This window comes from Heptranchias perlo, unplaced genomic scaffold (assembly GCF_035084215.1).
Source record: "Heptranchias perlo isolate sHepPer1 unplaced genomic scaffold, sHepPer1.hap1 HAP1_SCAFFOLD_848, whole genome shotgun sequence".
NCBI lineage: Eukaryota > Metazoa > Chordata > Chondrichthyes > Hexanchiformes > Hexanchidae > Heptranchias > Heptranchias perlo.
The window spans coordinates 16,083-30,528 of record NW_027139885.1 but is presented as its reverse complement, the minus strand read 5'-3'; the positions used below and the strand labels follow the sequence as shown (position 1 = coordinate 30,528).

The 14,446-nt window shown below is 46.2% G+C and overlaps 1 long non-coding RNA gene across 1 annotated transcript; it reads right to left on the bottom strand.

Annotated features, from left to right (window-relative positions):
• Positions 1-9,257: 9,257 nt before the first annotated feature.
• LOC137319433 (uncharacterized) lies at positions 9,258-12,854 on the bottom strand. The gene is made up of 3 exons (XR_010962154.1): positions 12,701-12,854; positions 10,751-10,860; positions 9,258-9,768 (listed from the first exon to the last, which is right to left on the bottom strand). It is a non-coding gene; the product is annotated as an uncharacterized lncRNA (long non-coding RNA).
• Between the last annotated feature and the right edge of the window lie 1,592 nt (positions 12,855-14,446).

Here is a 14,446-nt window from a genome sequence, read left to right as displayed (position 1 = left end):
CAGTGTATAAAGTGCACGGACTCTCACTGTCCACCCTTATAGACAGTGTATAAAGTGCATGGACTCTCACTGTCCGCCCTTATAGACAGTGTATAAAGTGCATGGACTCTCACTGTCCACCCTTATAGACAGTGTATAAAGTGCACGGACCCTCACTGTCCGCCCTTATAGACAGTGTATAAAGTGCACGGACCCTCACTGTCCGCCCTTATAGACAGTGTATAAAGTGCATGGACTCTCACTGTCCGCCCTTATAGACAGTGTATAAAGTGCATGGACTCTCACTGTCCACCCTTATAGACAGTGTATAAAGTGCACGGACTCTCACTGCCCGCCCTTATAGACAGTGTATAAAGTGCACGGACTCTCACTGTCCACCCTTATAGACAGTGTATAAAGTGCATGGACTCTCACTGCCCGCCCTTATAGACAGTGTATAAAGTGCACGGACTCTCACTGTCCGCCCTTATAGACAGTGTATAAAGTGCACGGACTCTCCCTGTCCACCCTTATAGACAGTGTATAAAGTGCATGGACTCTCACTGTCCGCCCTTATAGACAGTGTATAAAGTGCACGGACTCTCACTGTCCGCCCTTATAGACAGTGTATAAAGTGCACGGACTCTCACTGCCCGCCCTTATAGACAGTGTATAAAGTGCACGGACTCTCACTGTCCACCCTTATAGACAGTGTATAAAGTGCATGGACTCTCACTGCCCGCCCTTATAGACAGTGTATAAAGTGCACGGACTCTCACTGTCCACCCTTATAGACAGTGTATAAAGTGCACGGACTCTCCCTGTCCACCCTTATAGACAGTGTATAAAGTGCATGGACTCTCACTGTCCGCCCTTATAGACAGTGTATAAAGTGCACGGACTCTCACTGTCCGCCCTTATAGACAGTGTATAAAGTGCACGGACTCTCACTGTCCGCCCTTATAGACAGTGTATAAAGTGCATGGACTCTCCCTGTCCGCCCTTATAGACAGTGTATAAAGTGCATGGACTCTCACTGTCCGCCCTTATAGACAGTGTATAAAGTGCACGGACTCTCACTGTCCACCCTTATAGACAGTGTATAAAGTGCATGGACTCTCACTGCCCACCCTTATAGACAGTGTATAAAGTGCACGAACTCTCACTGTCCGCCCTTATAGACAGTGTATAAAGTGCACGGACTCTCACTGTCCACCCTTATAGACAGTGTATAAAGTGCACGGACTCTCACTGTCCACCCTTATAGACAGTGTATAAAGTGCACGGACCCTCACTGTCCACCCTTATAGACAGTGTATAAAGTGCACGGACTCTCACTGTCCACCCTTATAGACAGTGTATAACGTGCACGGACTCTCACTGTCCGCCCTTATAGACAGTGTATAAAGTGCATGGACTCTCACTGTCCGCCCTTATAGACAGTGTATAAAGTGCATGGACTCTCACTGTCCGCCCTTATAGACAGTGTATAAAGTGCATGGACTCTCACTGTCCACCCTTATAGACAGTGTATAAAGTGCACGGACTCTCACTGTCCGCCCTTATAGACAGTGTATAAAGTGCATGGACTCTCACTGCCCACCCTTATAGACAGTGTATAAAGTGCATGGACTCTCACTGTCCACCCTTATAGACAGTGTATAAAGTGCACGGACCCTCACTGTCCACCCTTATAGACAGTGTATAAAGTGCACGGACTCTCACTGTCCACCCTTATAGACAGTGTATAAAGTGCATGGACCCTCACTGTCCACCCTTATGGACAGTGTATAAAGTGCACGGACTCTCACTGTCCACCCTTACAGACAGTGTATAAAGTGCACGGACTCTCACTGTCCGCCCTTATAGACAGTGTATAAAGTGCACGGACTCTCACTGTCCGCCCTTATAGACAGTGTATAAAGTGCATGGACCCTCACTGTCCACCCTTATAGACAGTGTATAAAGTGCACGGACTCTCACTGTCCACCCTTATAGACAGTGTATAAAGTGCATGGACTCTCACTGTCCACCCTTATAGACAGTGTATAAAGTGCACGGACTCTCACTGTCCGCCCTTATAGACAGTGTATAAAGTGCATGGACTCTCACTGCCCACCCTTATAGACAGTGTATAAAGTGCACGGACTCTCACTGTCCGCCCTTATAGACAGTGTATAAAGTGCATGGACTCTCACTGTCCACCCTGATAGACAGTGTATAAAGTGCACGGACTCTCACTGCCCACCCTTATAGACAGTGTATAAAGTGCACGGACTCTCACTGTCCGCCCTTATAGACAGTGTATAAAGTGCATGGACTCTCACTGTCCACCCTGATAGACAGTGTATAAAGTGCACGGACTCTCACTGCCCACCCTTATAGACAGTGTATAAAGTGCATGGACTCTCACTGTCCACCCTTATAGACAGTGTATAAAGTGCACGGACTCTCACTGTCCACCCTTATCGACAGTGTATAAAGTGCATGGACTCTCACTGCCCGCCCTCAGAGTGTATAAAGTGCATGGACTCTCACTGTCCACCCTTATAGACAGTGTATAAAGTGCATGGACTCTCACTGTCCACCCTTATAGACAGTGTATAAAGTGCACGGACTCTCACTGTCGACCCTTATAGACAGTGTATAAAGTGCATGGACTCTCACTGTCCGCCCTTATAGACAGTGTATAAAGTGCATGGACTCTCACTGTCCGCCCTTATAGACAGTGTATAAAGTGCATGGACTCTCACTGTCCACCCTTATAGACAGTGTATAAAGTGCATGGACTCTCACTGTCCGCCTTTAAAGACAGTGTATAAAGTGCATGGACTCTCACTGTCCGCCTTTATAGACAGTGTATAAAGTGCATGGACTCTCACTGTCCGCCTTTATAGACAGTGTATAAAGTGCATGGACTCTCACTGTCCGCCTTTATAGACAGTGTATAAAGTGCATGGACTCTCACTGTCCGCCTTTATAGACAGTGTATAAAGTGCACGGACTCTCACTGTCCGCCCTTATAGACAGTGTATAAAGTGCACGGACCCTCACTGTCCGCCCTTATAGACAGTGTATAAAGTGCACGGACCCTCACTGTCCGCCCTTATAGACAGTGTATAAAGTGCACGGACCCTCACTGTCCGCCCTTTTTGACAGTGTATAAAGTGCACGGACTCTCACTGTCCACCCTTATAGACAGTGTATAAAGTGCATGGACTCTCACTGTCCACCCTTATAGACAGTGTATAAAGTGCACGGACCCTCACTGTCCGCCCTTATAGACAGTGTATAAAGTGCACGGACCCTCACTGTCCGCCCTTATAGACAGTGTATAAAGTGCATGGACTCTCACTGTCCGCCCTTATAGACAGTGTATAAAGTGCATGGACTCTCACTGTCCGCCCTTATAGACAGTGTATAAAGTGCATGGACTCTCACTGTCCGCCCTTATAGACAGTGTATAAAGTGCATGGACTCTCACTGTCCACCCTTATAGACAGTGTATAAAGTGCATGGACTCTCACTGTCCACCCTTATAGACAGTGTATAAAGTGCATGGACTCTCACTGTCCACCCTTATAGACAGTGTATAAAGTGCATGGACTCTCACTGTCCGCCCTCAGAGTGTATAAAGTGCATGGACTCTCACTGTCCACCCTTATCGACAGTGTATAAAGTGCACGGACTCTCACTGTCCGCCCTTATAGACAGTGTATAAAGTGCATGGACTCTCACTGTCCGCCCTTATAGACAGTGTATAAAGTGCATGGACTCTCACTGTCCGCCCTTATAGACAGTGTATAAAGTGCACGGACTCTCACTGTCCGCCCTTATAGACAGTGTATAAAGTGCACGGACTCTCACTGTCCGCCCTTATAGACAGTGTATAAAGTGCACGGACTCTCACTGTCCGCCCTTATAGACAGTGTATAAAGTGCACGGACTCTCACTGTCCACCCTTATAGACAGTGTATAAAGTGCATGGACTCTCACTGTCCATCCTTATAGACAGTGTATAAAGTGCACGGACTCTCACTGTCCGCCCTTATAGACAGTGTATAAAGTGCACGGACTCTCACTTTCCGCCCTTATAGACAGTGTATAAAGTGCATGGACTCTCACTGTCCACCCTTATAGACAGTGTATAAAGTGCACGGACTCTCACTGTCCGCCCTTATAGACAGTGTATAAAGTGCACGGACTCTCACTGTCCGCCCTTATAGACAGTGTATAAAGTGCATGGACTCTCACTGTCCGCCCTTATAGACAGTGTATAAAGTGCATGGACTCTCACTGTCCACCCTTATAGACAGTGTATAAAGTGCATGGACTCTCACTGTCCACCCTTATAGACAGTGTATAAAGTGCATGGACTCTCACTGTCCGCCCTCAGAGTGTATAAAGTGCATGGACTCTCACTGTCCACCCTTATCGACAGTGTATAAAGTGCACGGACTCTCACTGTCCACCCTTGTAGACAGTGTATAAAGTGCACGGACTCTCACTGTCCACCCTTATAGACAGTGTATAAAGTGCATGGACTCTCACTGTCCGCCCTTATAGACAGTGTATAAAGTGCATGGACTCTCACTGTCCGCCCTTATAGACAGTGTATAAAGTGCACGGACTCTCACTGTCCGCCCTTATAGACAGTGTATAAAGTGCACGGACTCTCACTTTCCGCCCTTATAGACAGTGTATAAAGTGCACGGACTCTCACTGTCCGCCCTTATAGACAGTGTATAAAGTGCATGGACTCTCACTGTCCACCCTTATAGACAGTGTATAAAGTGCATGGACTCTCACTGTCCGCCCTTATAGACAGTGTATAAAGTGCACGGACTCTCACTGTCCGCCCTTATAGACAGTGTATAAAGTGCATGGACTCTCACTGTCCACCCTTATAGACAGTGTATAAAGTGCATGGACTTTCACTGCCCGCCCTTATAGACAGTGTATAAAGTGCATGGACTCTCACTGTCCGCCCTTATAGACATTGTATAAAGTGCATGGACTCTCACTGTCCGCCCTTATAGACATTGTATAAAGTGCATGGACTCTCACTGTCCACCCTTATGGACAGTGTATAAAGTGCATGGACTCTCACTGTCCACCCTTATAGACAGTGTATAAAGTGCACGGACTCTCACTGTCCACCCTTATAGACAGTGTATAAAGTGCATGGACTCTCACTGTCCGCCCTTATAGACAGTGTATAAAGTGCACGGACTCTCACTGTCCGCCCTTGTAGACATTGTATAAAGTGCATGGACTCTCACTGTCTGCCCTTATAGACAGTGTATAAAGTGCATGGACTCTCACTGCCCGCCCTTATAGACAGTGTATAAAGTGCATGGACTCTCACTGTCCACCCTTATAGACAGTGTATAAAGTGCATGGACTCTCACTGCCCACTCTTATGGACAGTGTATAAAGTGCACGGACTCTCACTGTCCACCCTTATAGACAGTGTATGAAGTGCATGGACTCTCACTGTCCACCCTTATAGACAGTGTATAAAGTGCATGGACTCTCACTGTCCACCCTTATAGACAGTGTATAAAGTGCATGGCCTCTCACTGCCCACTCTTATGGACAGTGTATAAAGTGCACGGACTCTCACTGTCCGCCCTTATAGACAGTGTATAAAGTGCATGGACTCTCACTGTCCACCCTTATAGACAGTGTATAAAGTGCACGGACTCTCACTGTCCACCCTTATAGACAGTGTATAAAGTGCATCGACCCTCACTGCCCACTCTTGCAGACAGTGTATAAAGTGCACGGACCCTCACTGCCCAACCTTATAGACAGTGTATAAAGTGCATGGACTCTCACTGTCCACCCTTATAGACAGTGTATAAAGTGCACGGACTCTCACTGTCCACCCTTATAGACAGTGTATAAAGTGCATGGACTCTCACTGTCCACCCTTATAGACAGTGTATAAAGTGCACGGACTCTCACTGTCCACCCTTATAGACAGTGTATAAAGTGCATGGACTTTCACTGCCCGCCCTTATAGGCAGTGTATAAAGTGCATGGACTCTCACTGTCCACCCTTATAGACAGTGTATAAAGTGCACGGACCCTCACTGCCCACTCTTGCAGACAGTGTGCAGTTTAACAGGGGCTCGGTCAATGCTACGGACCGTTTCCAAGGATTGCATGTCCCAACCCCGCCCCCAAGTGCAACTGAAAAAGGCCCATCACTGCCTCAAGGCAACAAAATCAGTTCAATCCCTTCACACTACACTGCATTTCTCGCTGGTGTTTTGTGATCACATTCTGCATTTCAGTTAGTTTTTCTGTGTGAACTGAAACTCAATGGTATGACAGACCAAAAGAATAATTCCAATGGGATTGTGGAGAGACAGGAACCTGTCATGGCCTAAGTGGCAGCTCTTGGTCGGTCCTGATCGTTCTTTGCTGACAGCAACTCTCCCCCTGCTACTGTTCGTGACATTATCGACATCCTGAACTGGCCAGTGGTGGTACTGGTTGGGGAAGATGGAGACGGAGGTACCGGAGGAGGGGACGGCGAGGTTGCCTCTTCTTTTGGAAACACCCCATTTTAACACCAGCCTGAGTCTCCCATCCAAAGGCACGCACTTCAAAAAAAGAAAAGAAAGACTCTTATATTTCTATCGCACCTCACACGACTTCAGCACGTCCCAAAGTCCTTTGCAACCAATGAAGTACTTTTCAAGTGAAGTTGCTGTTGTAATGTAGGAAACATGGCAGCCAATTTGCGCACAGCAAGATCCCACAAACAGCAAGGTGATAATGACCAGATCGTCTGTTTTTTTCTAATGTTGAATGAGAGATAAATATTGGCCAGAACTCTCCTGCTTTTCTTTTAATAGTGCCATGGGATCTATTATGTCCACCTCAAAGGGCAGACAGGGCCTGATTCTGAGTGTGTCAGCTGTGGCAGGAGCCATGGCACATTATCCCAAACCACTGGCTGAATTGCTGAGCAGGTCCCCAACTTCTGGCTGGGAGTCATGCAAAGACCACCATGGAGAGGTGCCCGGCTGGGCTGATCACCACATGAGGATAAGCTTTTCTCATATTGAATTCAGATCAAATGCAGAAGTCAAACACAGCTCAAAACTTCTTTCCAAATTGAAATCAGATAAACAATCTGAAACAACATTTTTTTTATTCTCAGAATGTGGGCGATGCTGATAAGGTCACGTTTATTAACAATTGCTTCCCGATTGCCCTGAGAAAGTCGTGGTGGGCCTTCTCCTTTCTCCACTGCAGTCCTTGTGTTGATGGTGTTCAGTGGGGAATTCCAGCATATTTATCCAGTGAGGATTAATGAACAGCAAAATATTTTCCATTCAGGATGGTGTGTGATTTGGATGGGAACTTGGATGTTCCAGGACAACACACAATTGCAGTTACATATCCTATAATTACACTGAGCCTACAATATGAATGTTGCTTTTTCGCAGTGTTGAGGCTACTTTACAAATTGTATGTTTCGAACCTCTGCTCAAGGGTTTTATTTCAGTTTTCCTGCTCTGAAAGGGATCTTGCGTGTTACCGATTGCTGAGATAAACATGCTTGCCAATGGTCGGCCGAGTGATGGAGGAGAGAAAGCAGCTCACTTCAGGCTCCTTGAAGTCATCCCGTGAACCGCTGTGACTCACCTCTTTGGCACGTGCCGAAATATCACGCACGGTGAGAAGGGCTGAGCTGAGTGGCTCATGGGCTGACTTCAAGGATCTCCAAATCAGCTGTCTTCCCTCCTCAAACAGCATGAATGGGGGGTGAAAAAGCTGAGAGCCAACCCGAAAGGCAGACAGTTCCTATGTATGTTTGAGCCCATTCCTGTAGCGTGCCTTAATGTCCTTCCCTGGTCATTTATTCCACAATTTATTCCAAATTTCACCCAACTTCCCCTCATTTTTAACTCCCTAACCATAATACTTTGTCATGGTTTGAAAATGACTTCTGAAAGTGAGGCTCCCTCTTTAATGTACCTGAAACCCCCGAGGGCAGTTCCCCTTATTCACCTCGTTCTCCAAGTCATGCACTCTTCTTCAGCCAAGAGAGTGAGGAATGGGCATTTCTTGCAAGCCTCTGAAAATGCAAGGCTACTCCCAGGCTCATTCACCCTCCAGTTTCTCATCTCACTCTGAAGAAGCCTCTGATATTCATCATCGACGCCAAGGAAGTCAAATGGTCCAGAATGTCTAGTGTAGAATGTAAAATTAGATAGATGTTCTGGAATACTATTTTGTGATCTTGGGTTAAGCTCATGATCGAGCAGATTGAGCATGGTCTGTGGAAGGAGTGGGATTCACAGGCTGAATGACCATCCCCCGCTCCCCCCCCCCACCATAATTTCTTATGACTGTCGTTATTTCCCCCTTGGGGCCTCAATTATTCACAATATTTATTAACGACTTAGATGAAGGCATAGAAAGTCTCTTATCTAAGTTTACCGATGACACAAAGATTGGTGGCATTGTAAGCAGTGTGGATGAAAACATAAAATTACAAAGCGATATTGATCGATTAGGTGAATGGGCAAAACTGTGGCAAATGGAATTCAATGTAGACAAATGTGAGGTCATCCACTTTGGATCAAAAAAGGAAAGAACAGGGTACTTTCTAAATGGTAAAAAGTTAAAAACAGTGGATGTCCAAAGGGACCAAGGGGTTCAGGTACATAGATCATTGAAGTGTCATGAACAGGTGCAGAAAATAATCAATAAGGCTAATGGAATGCTGGCCTTTATATCTGGAGGACTGGAGTACAAGGGGGCAGAAGTTATGCTGCAGCTATACAAAACCCTGGTTAGACCGCACCTGGAGTACTGTGAGCAGTTCTGGGCACCGCACCTTCGGAAGGACATATTGGCCTTGGAGGGAGTGCAGCGTAGGTTTACCATAATGATACCTGGACTTCAAGGGTTAAGTTACGAGGAGAGATTACACAAATTGGGGTTGTATTCTCTGGAGTTTCGAAGGTTAAGGGGTGAACTGATCGAAGTTTATAAGATATTAAGGGGAACAGATAGGGTGGATAGAGAGAAACTATTTCCGCTGGTTGGGGATTCTAGGAGTCGGGGGCACAGTCTAAAAATTAGAGCCAGACCTTTCAGGAGTGAGATTAGAAAACATTTCTACACACAAAGGGTGGTAGAAGTTTGGAACTCTCTTCCGCAAACAGCAATTGATACTAGCTCAATTGCTAAATTTAAATGTGAGATAGATAGCTTTTTGGCAACCAAAGGTATTAAGGGATATGGGCCAAAGGCAGGTATATGGAGTTAGATCACAGATCAGCCATGATCTTATCGAATGGCGGAGCAGGCACAAGGGGCTGAATGGCCTACTCCTGTTCCTGTGTTCCCTTCCTCCCCACCTCCAAAAGTCCTGCAATATTAGTAAAACATCACATGGAGGTATCATGCACAAAAGTCTGTGTCAGACCAAATCACTCTGTAGCACATAATCTGTACACATTGGCTCATCATGTTCCATTTTGAGTTGGTTGGATATCCGATGCTCATATCCTCATCTTCACTCCAGACACTCAGACAGATCAGCAGACAACAAATCCAAAAAGGACTGGCCATCTAATTTTGAAAGTCTTTATTTTGTTGCCATTCTGTTTAAGCTGGGAAAGAAGCACTGGACTTCTTTGGAACAACTTTTGATTGAGTGATTCTTATACTTCTCCCAGATTGGGAATGGGAACAGACACAGTGCTAGATGGTAGTCACACGTGCATCTGGATATGAGGCACAAATTGGTCTTTGATCCTGAATGGTGACAAAGGAAAAACTATTCAGAAATGTCCATCCGAAGAGTAGAATTCAAACAACAAAATCCAATAATCGTTTCGAAAAAATGCAGGTTCTAGAAATTGCTAATTTGCCCCAAATAAGCCTGGCTCTAAAGGCAGAGTCGTATTTCGGACCTTCTCGGCCCCTTTAATGGGGACTACACTAGGTTATTAATACAATATGCTGAATGGGAGACCATCTCATTCTTACAGTGTCAGCCACTTTGCAGCACTTAGTCATTGAACAACCTCCAGTTCGCAAAAAGAAATCACATCCCCTCTAACCTGAACTCTCCACCTTTCAGCTGTCTGAAACATTCCACTACGTCTTCAGGTAATATTACACACAGACCAGAGATTCAACATGCTAAGGTGAAGAATTGAATTTTGTTACAAAATCAGGTAGAATTCTAAAATATGTCAAACATTAGGCTAATAGTTTAAAAAAAGACAGTTACAAGCCAATTCATAAATCCCAGCTTCAATAGTGTCACAACAGCTGTGTTCTGCAAGCTAAGGTCTGCTGGCAAATATTATTTGAACACACTGCCTGTGCATTTTCAGATGCGCAGGGAGCCTCACAATTGTCAGGGGCAGCATATTCGGAGATCAGCATATGCTCTAATCAGCAACAGATAGGACAGCAAACCCACCCAATCCCCTTTCAACTAAACTGTTAAAAAAAAATACTAGATTATCAATAAAGTGCTTTGGGACATCCTGAGGTCGTGAAAGGCGCTATAGAAATGCAAGTCTTTCTTTCTTTCTTTCCATCCAGCAGAGACATTAGTCGTTCCTGGGGAACTATAATATGTACTGGTAGGCTGCCCTCTCCCCTTGTATTAGGTATCATTCTCTGAAGGAGTTCGTGGGTGCCTGGAGTCTGCTCAATCTACAGGCCTACACTGCCCGTTGTCTGTACTCTGAACCGTAAGTGAATCTGAGTCAAATCAACTTACTTGAAGGACACTCTACAATCCCATCAATGCAGCTCCATCTGTAGTGGACCATTGGATTGCAACCTTCTCCGACACGCATCTTATAGCAGCACTGATGCTGAAGACAGCACCTTGGAACAAACAGGCAGTAACATTCACTCAAAAAAACCACTCACATTCGAGGAATGATTAGGAAAGATTAATTTATACTGGGGCACTGAGCATTAACACACACCAACACACCATGGGACAGGTGAAGGACAAGTTCCCATCCATATTGCTTAAGCATCAAGTTGCTGGTTTTGATGAAGTGGCAGAAGACAGCAAAGTGGAAAGTAGAAAAGTTACTGGGCAGGTTGACCTGAGTCAACTTATCAGCATCTTCACCAAGCCCAACAAACAGGGGAATCCTGTGATGGGGATCGAAGGGTGGAATCAGTGAGCACTTCCACACAGAAGGTGGGCAAAAAAAGAATCTAACCCTCCCTCCCTGCTCTGACCTTCAATCATTCTATTGCACATCCCAATACTCTGCTTAAAAGTGGGATTGAAAACTTCTGGGAACAGGTTAAAGTGAACATCCTCTCATGGGGATATGGAGCTCAGGGGTGGGGGGGGTGAAAGGAACTTTATAATGGAGGAGGGGAGAATACTGACCACACTCGTCAGTGTGAAAAACGTCATTGATGAGACAATCCGTTTGTCAAACTGCTTTTTGTAAATAAATTGAAAAATATTCCTTCAATTAGACAGAAATCAGCAGGCCTTCATTTTCTACTCTTGGTTTAAAGGGTGAAAATTAACTCTGAGTCACAGGAGATTTCCCACCAGCATCCTCCGACAAGAAACCAGTCCGAGGATGATCACAGTACCCTGAGTATATCTTTCTGAAACTTTGCAAAGAATATTACTGATCAAAGATACTGACAACAGAAGGAAGCAGAGTTTGAAATCTCATTTCTTTCCAGGATCTAGACCTGCAGAGTTCCAACCCTCCCTTGATCTTTCCTTCCATAAAAAGTCTGCAGGCTTTTAAAAGCTTGATTTTACCGAATCATTACTTCCTGATTTACCCCAGTTTCTCTCCTGCCTTTCCCAGCCTTGCTGTAACACCCTTCAGCTTTAGGCACTCAGTGATTTTAAAAAAGCCCCGTCTCTCCCAGGGTTTTATAAATGTGCTCTCCTCCCGTTTATTGGGACTTTTAATCCCATACCCACAATCCTAAAATTGAATTTCTGGACGCCAGGTCTCTGGAAGTAAGGATGATCTCTGGTCATCCCCTGAATTAATTACAATTATTCTTCCTTTCTCAGTCTTTTCCTAAATTGGTCGAAGGTTTTTTTTCTTTTTATTTTGCCTCTCCCACAAGATTGCACGGCTGCAGGAGTGGTGGTGATGGAGCATGGGATGATTGTGTGCAGAATCTCACTCCATGCCACTATAAGACAGGCTCAATGGATTAGCTAGTCTTTTTCATATGCTTCGCATGTATTCTCTTGGTCAGTGGTAACACTCTTGCCTCTGAATTAGAAAGCCATGGGTTTAAGCCGTCCAGCAGGGATTTAAGTAAATACTCCAGGCTGGCACTTTGGTGCAGTACGGAGGGGGTACTACATTGTTGGAAATCTTTTGGATGAGACCTAAAACCAAAACCCTGCCTGTCTGTTCAGGTGGATGTAAAAGGTCCCTGTGCACTATTCAAAGAAAGACAAGGGAGTTCTCCTGGTGACATGGTCAATAGTTGTCCCTCAAGCAACACCACCAAAACAGATTCATTGGTTGTTTAATCTCATTGCTGTTTGTGAGATCTTACAGTGTGTAAATTGGCCACTGTGTTTGCCTAAATTACAACAGTGACTGCATTTAAAAGGTAATTCATTGGCTGTGAAGCACTTTGGGATGTCCTGAGGAAGAGAAAGGCGCTACGTAAATGCAAGTTCTTTCTTTCCTCGCCCAATCACGGTACCTACCAATCAATAAAATCCACTGGTTTTCCAATCACAATCCTTCTTTTCTTGCGTGTACAGTGGCATCCGTATGGAATGAAGTCAAATTTAAAATTTTCACGGCCTAAGCAACTCATCATGTGTGAAATGCTTTTCATTCTTCCAACATAATCATCGGTGCCACCTGCACACAAATGGGGAAGAGACAGAGCAACAGATGAGGAGGGAGCCTCACGATGATGACAACCCTAATGAGAGGAAGTACTCCCATAAGGACTCTTTTTAAAGAGAACTCTTAGAGTCTGAATTGCATTAAAGAGGAAGTGTCTCCGTTGGGATCCCTTTTTAAGGAAGGAATGTCCTCATTTCAAAGAGGAAAGTTCAACCTCAGATTTCCCTGAAAGAGACACTTTCATTATCAGGATCCCCTTTTAGAAGAATGTTCCCATCAGGGCTCTCCCCGAAGTCCCAGAGCCATAGGCCTGACCTGAGATGTTAGTCGGTGAGACACAGAACAGAGTCTCGGGCTCAGAGCTCCTGTCCTTGGGCAGGTTCCCTGCACTCACCACTGAGGGAGGAAGAGCCCAAAAGCAGGACACAAACTGTCAGCAGCCACTCCATGGAGCTGCAGTCCACCAGCACCAGGGCATCCTCGGCCATAGCAACGGAGAACTTGAGCATCCCGGGCCATAGCAACGGAGAACATGAGCATCCCGGGCCATAGCAACGGAGAACATGAGCATCCTCGGCCATAGCAACGGAGAACATGAGCATTCTCGGCCATAGCAACGGAGAACTTGAGCATCCCGGGCCATAGCAACGGAGAACATGAGCATCCCGGGCCATAGCAACGGAGAACATGAGCATTCTCGATCATAGCAACGGAGAACATGAGCATCCCGGGCCATAGCAACGGAGAACATGAGCATCCCGGGCCATAGCAACGGAGAACATGAGCATCCCGGGCCATAGCAACGGAGAACATGAGCATCCCGGGCCATAGCAACGGAGAACATGAGCATCCCGGGCCATAGCAACGGAGAACATGAGCATCCCGGGCCATAGCAACGGAGAACATGAGCATCCCGGGCCATAGCAACGGAGAACATGAGCATCCCGGGCCATAGCAACGGAGAACATGAGCATCCCGGGCCATAGCAACGGAGAACATGAGCATCCTCGGCCATAGCAACGGAGAACATGAGCATCCCGGGCCATAGCAACGGAGAACATGAGCATCCCGGGCCATAGCAACGGAGAACATGAGCATCCTCGGCCATAGCAACGGAGAACATGAGCATCCTCGGCCATAGCAACGGAGAACATGAGCATCCCGGGCCATAGCAACGGAGAACATGAGCATCCTCGGCCATAGCAACGGAGAACATGAGCATCCCGGGCCATAGCAACGGGGAACATGAGCATTCTCGGACATAGCAACGGAGAACATGAGCATCCTCGGCCATAGCAACGGAGAACATGAGCATCCCGGGCCGTAGCAACGGAGAACATGAGCATCCCGGGCCATAGCAACAGAGAACATGAGCATCCCGGGCCGTAGCAACGGAGAACATGAGCATCCCGGGCCATAGCAACGGAGAACATGAGCATCCCGGGCCATAGCAACGGAGAACATGAGCATCCTCGGCCATAGCAACGGAGAACATGAGCATTCTCGATCATAGTAACGGGGAATATGAGCATCCTGGGCCATAGCAACGGGGAACATGAGCATTCTCGGACATAGCAACGGGGAACATGAGCATCCCG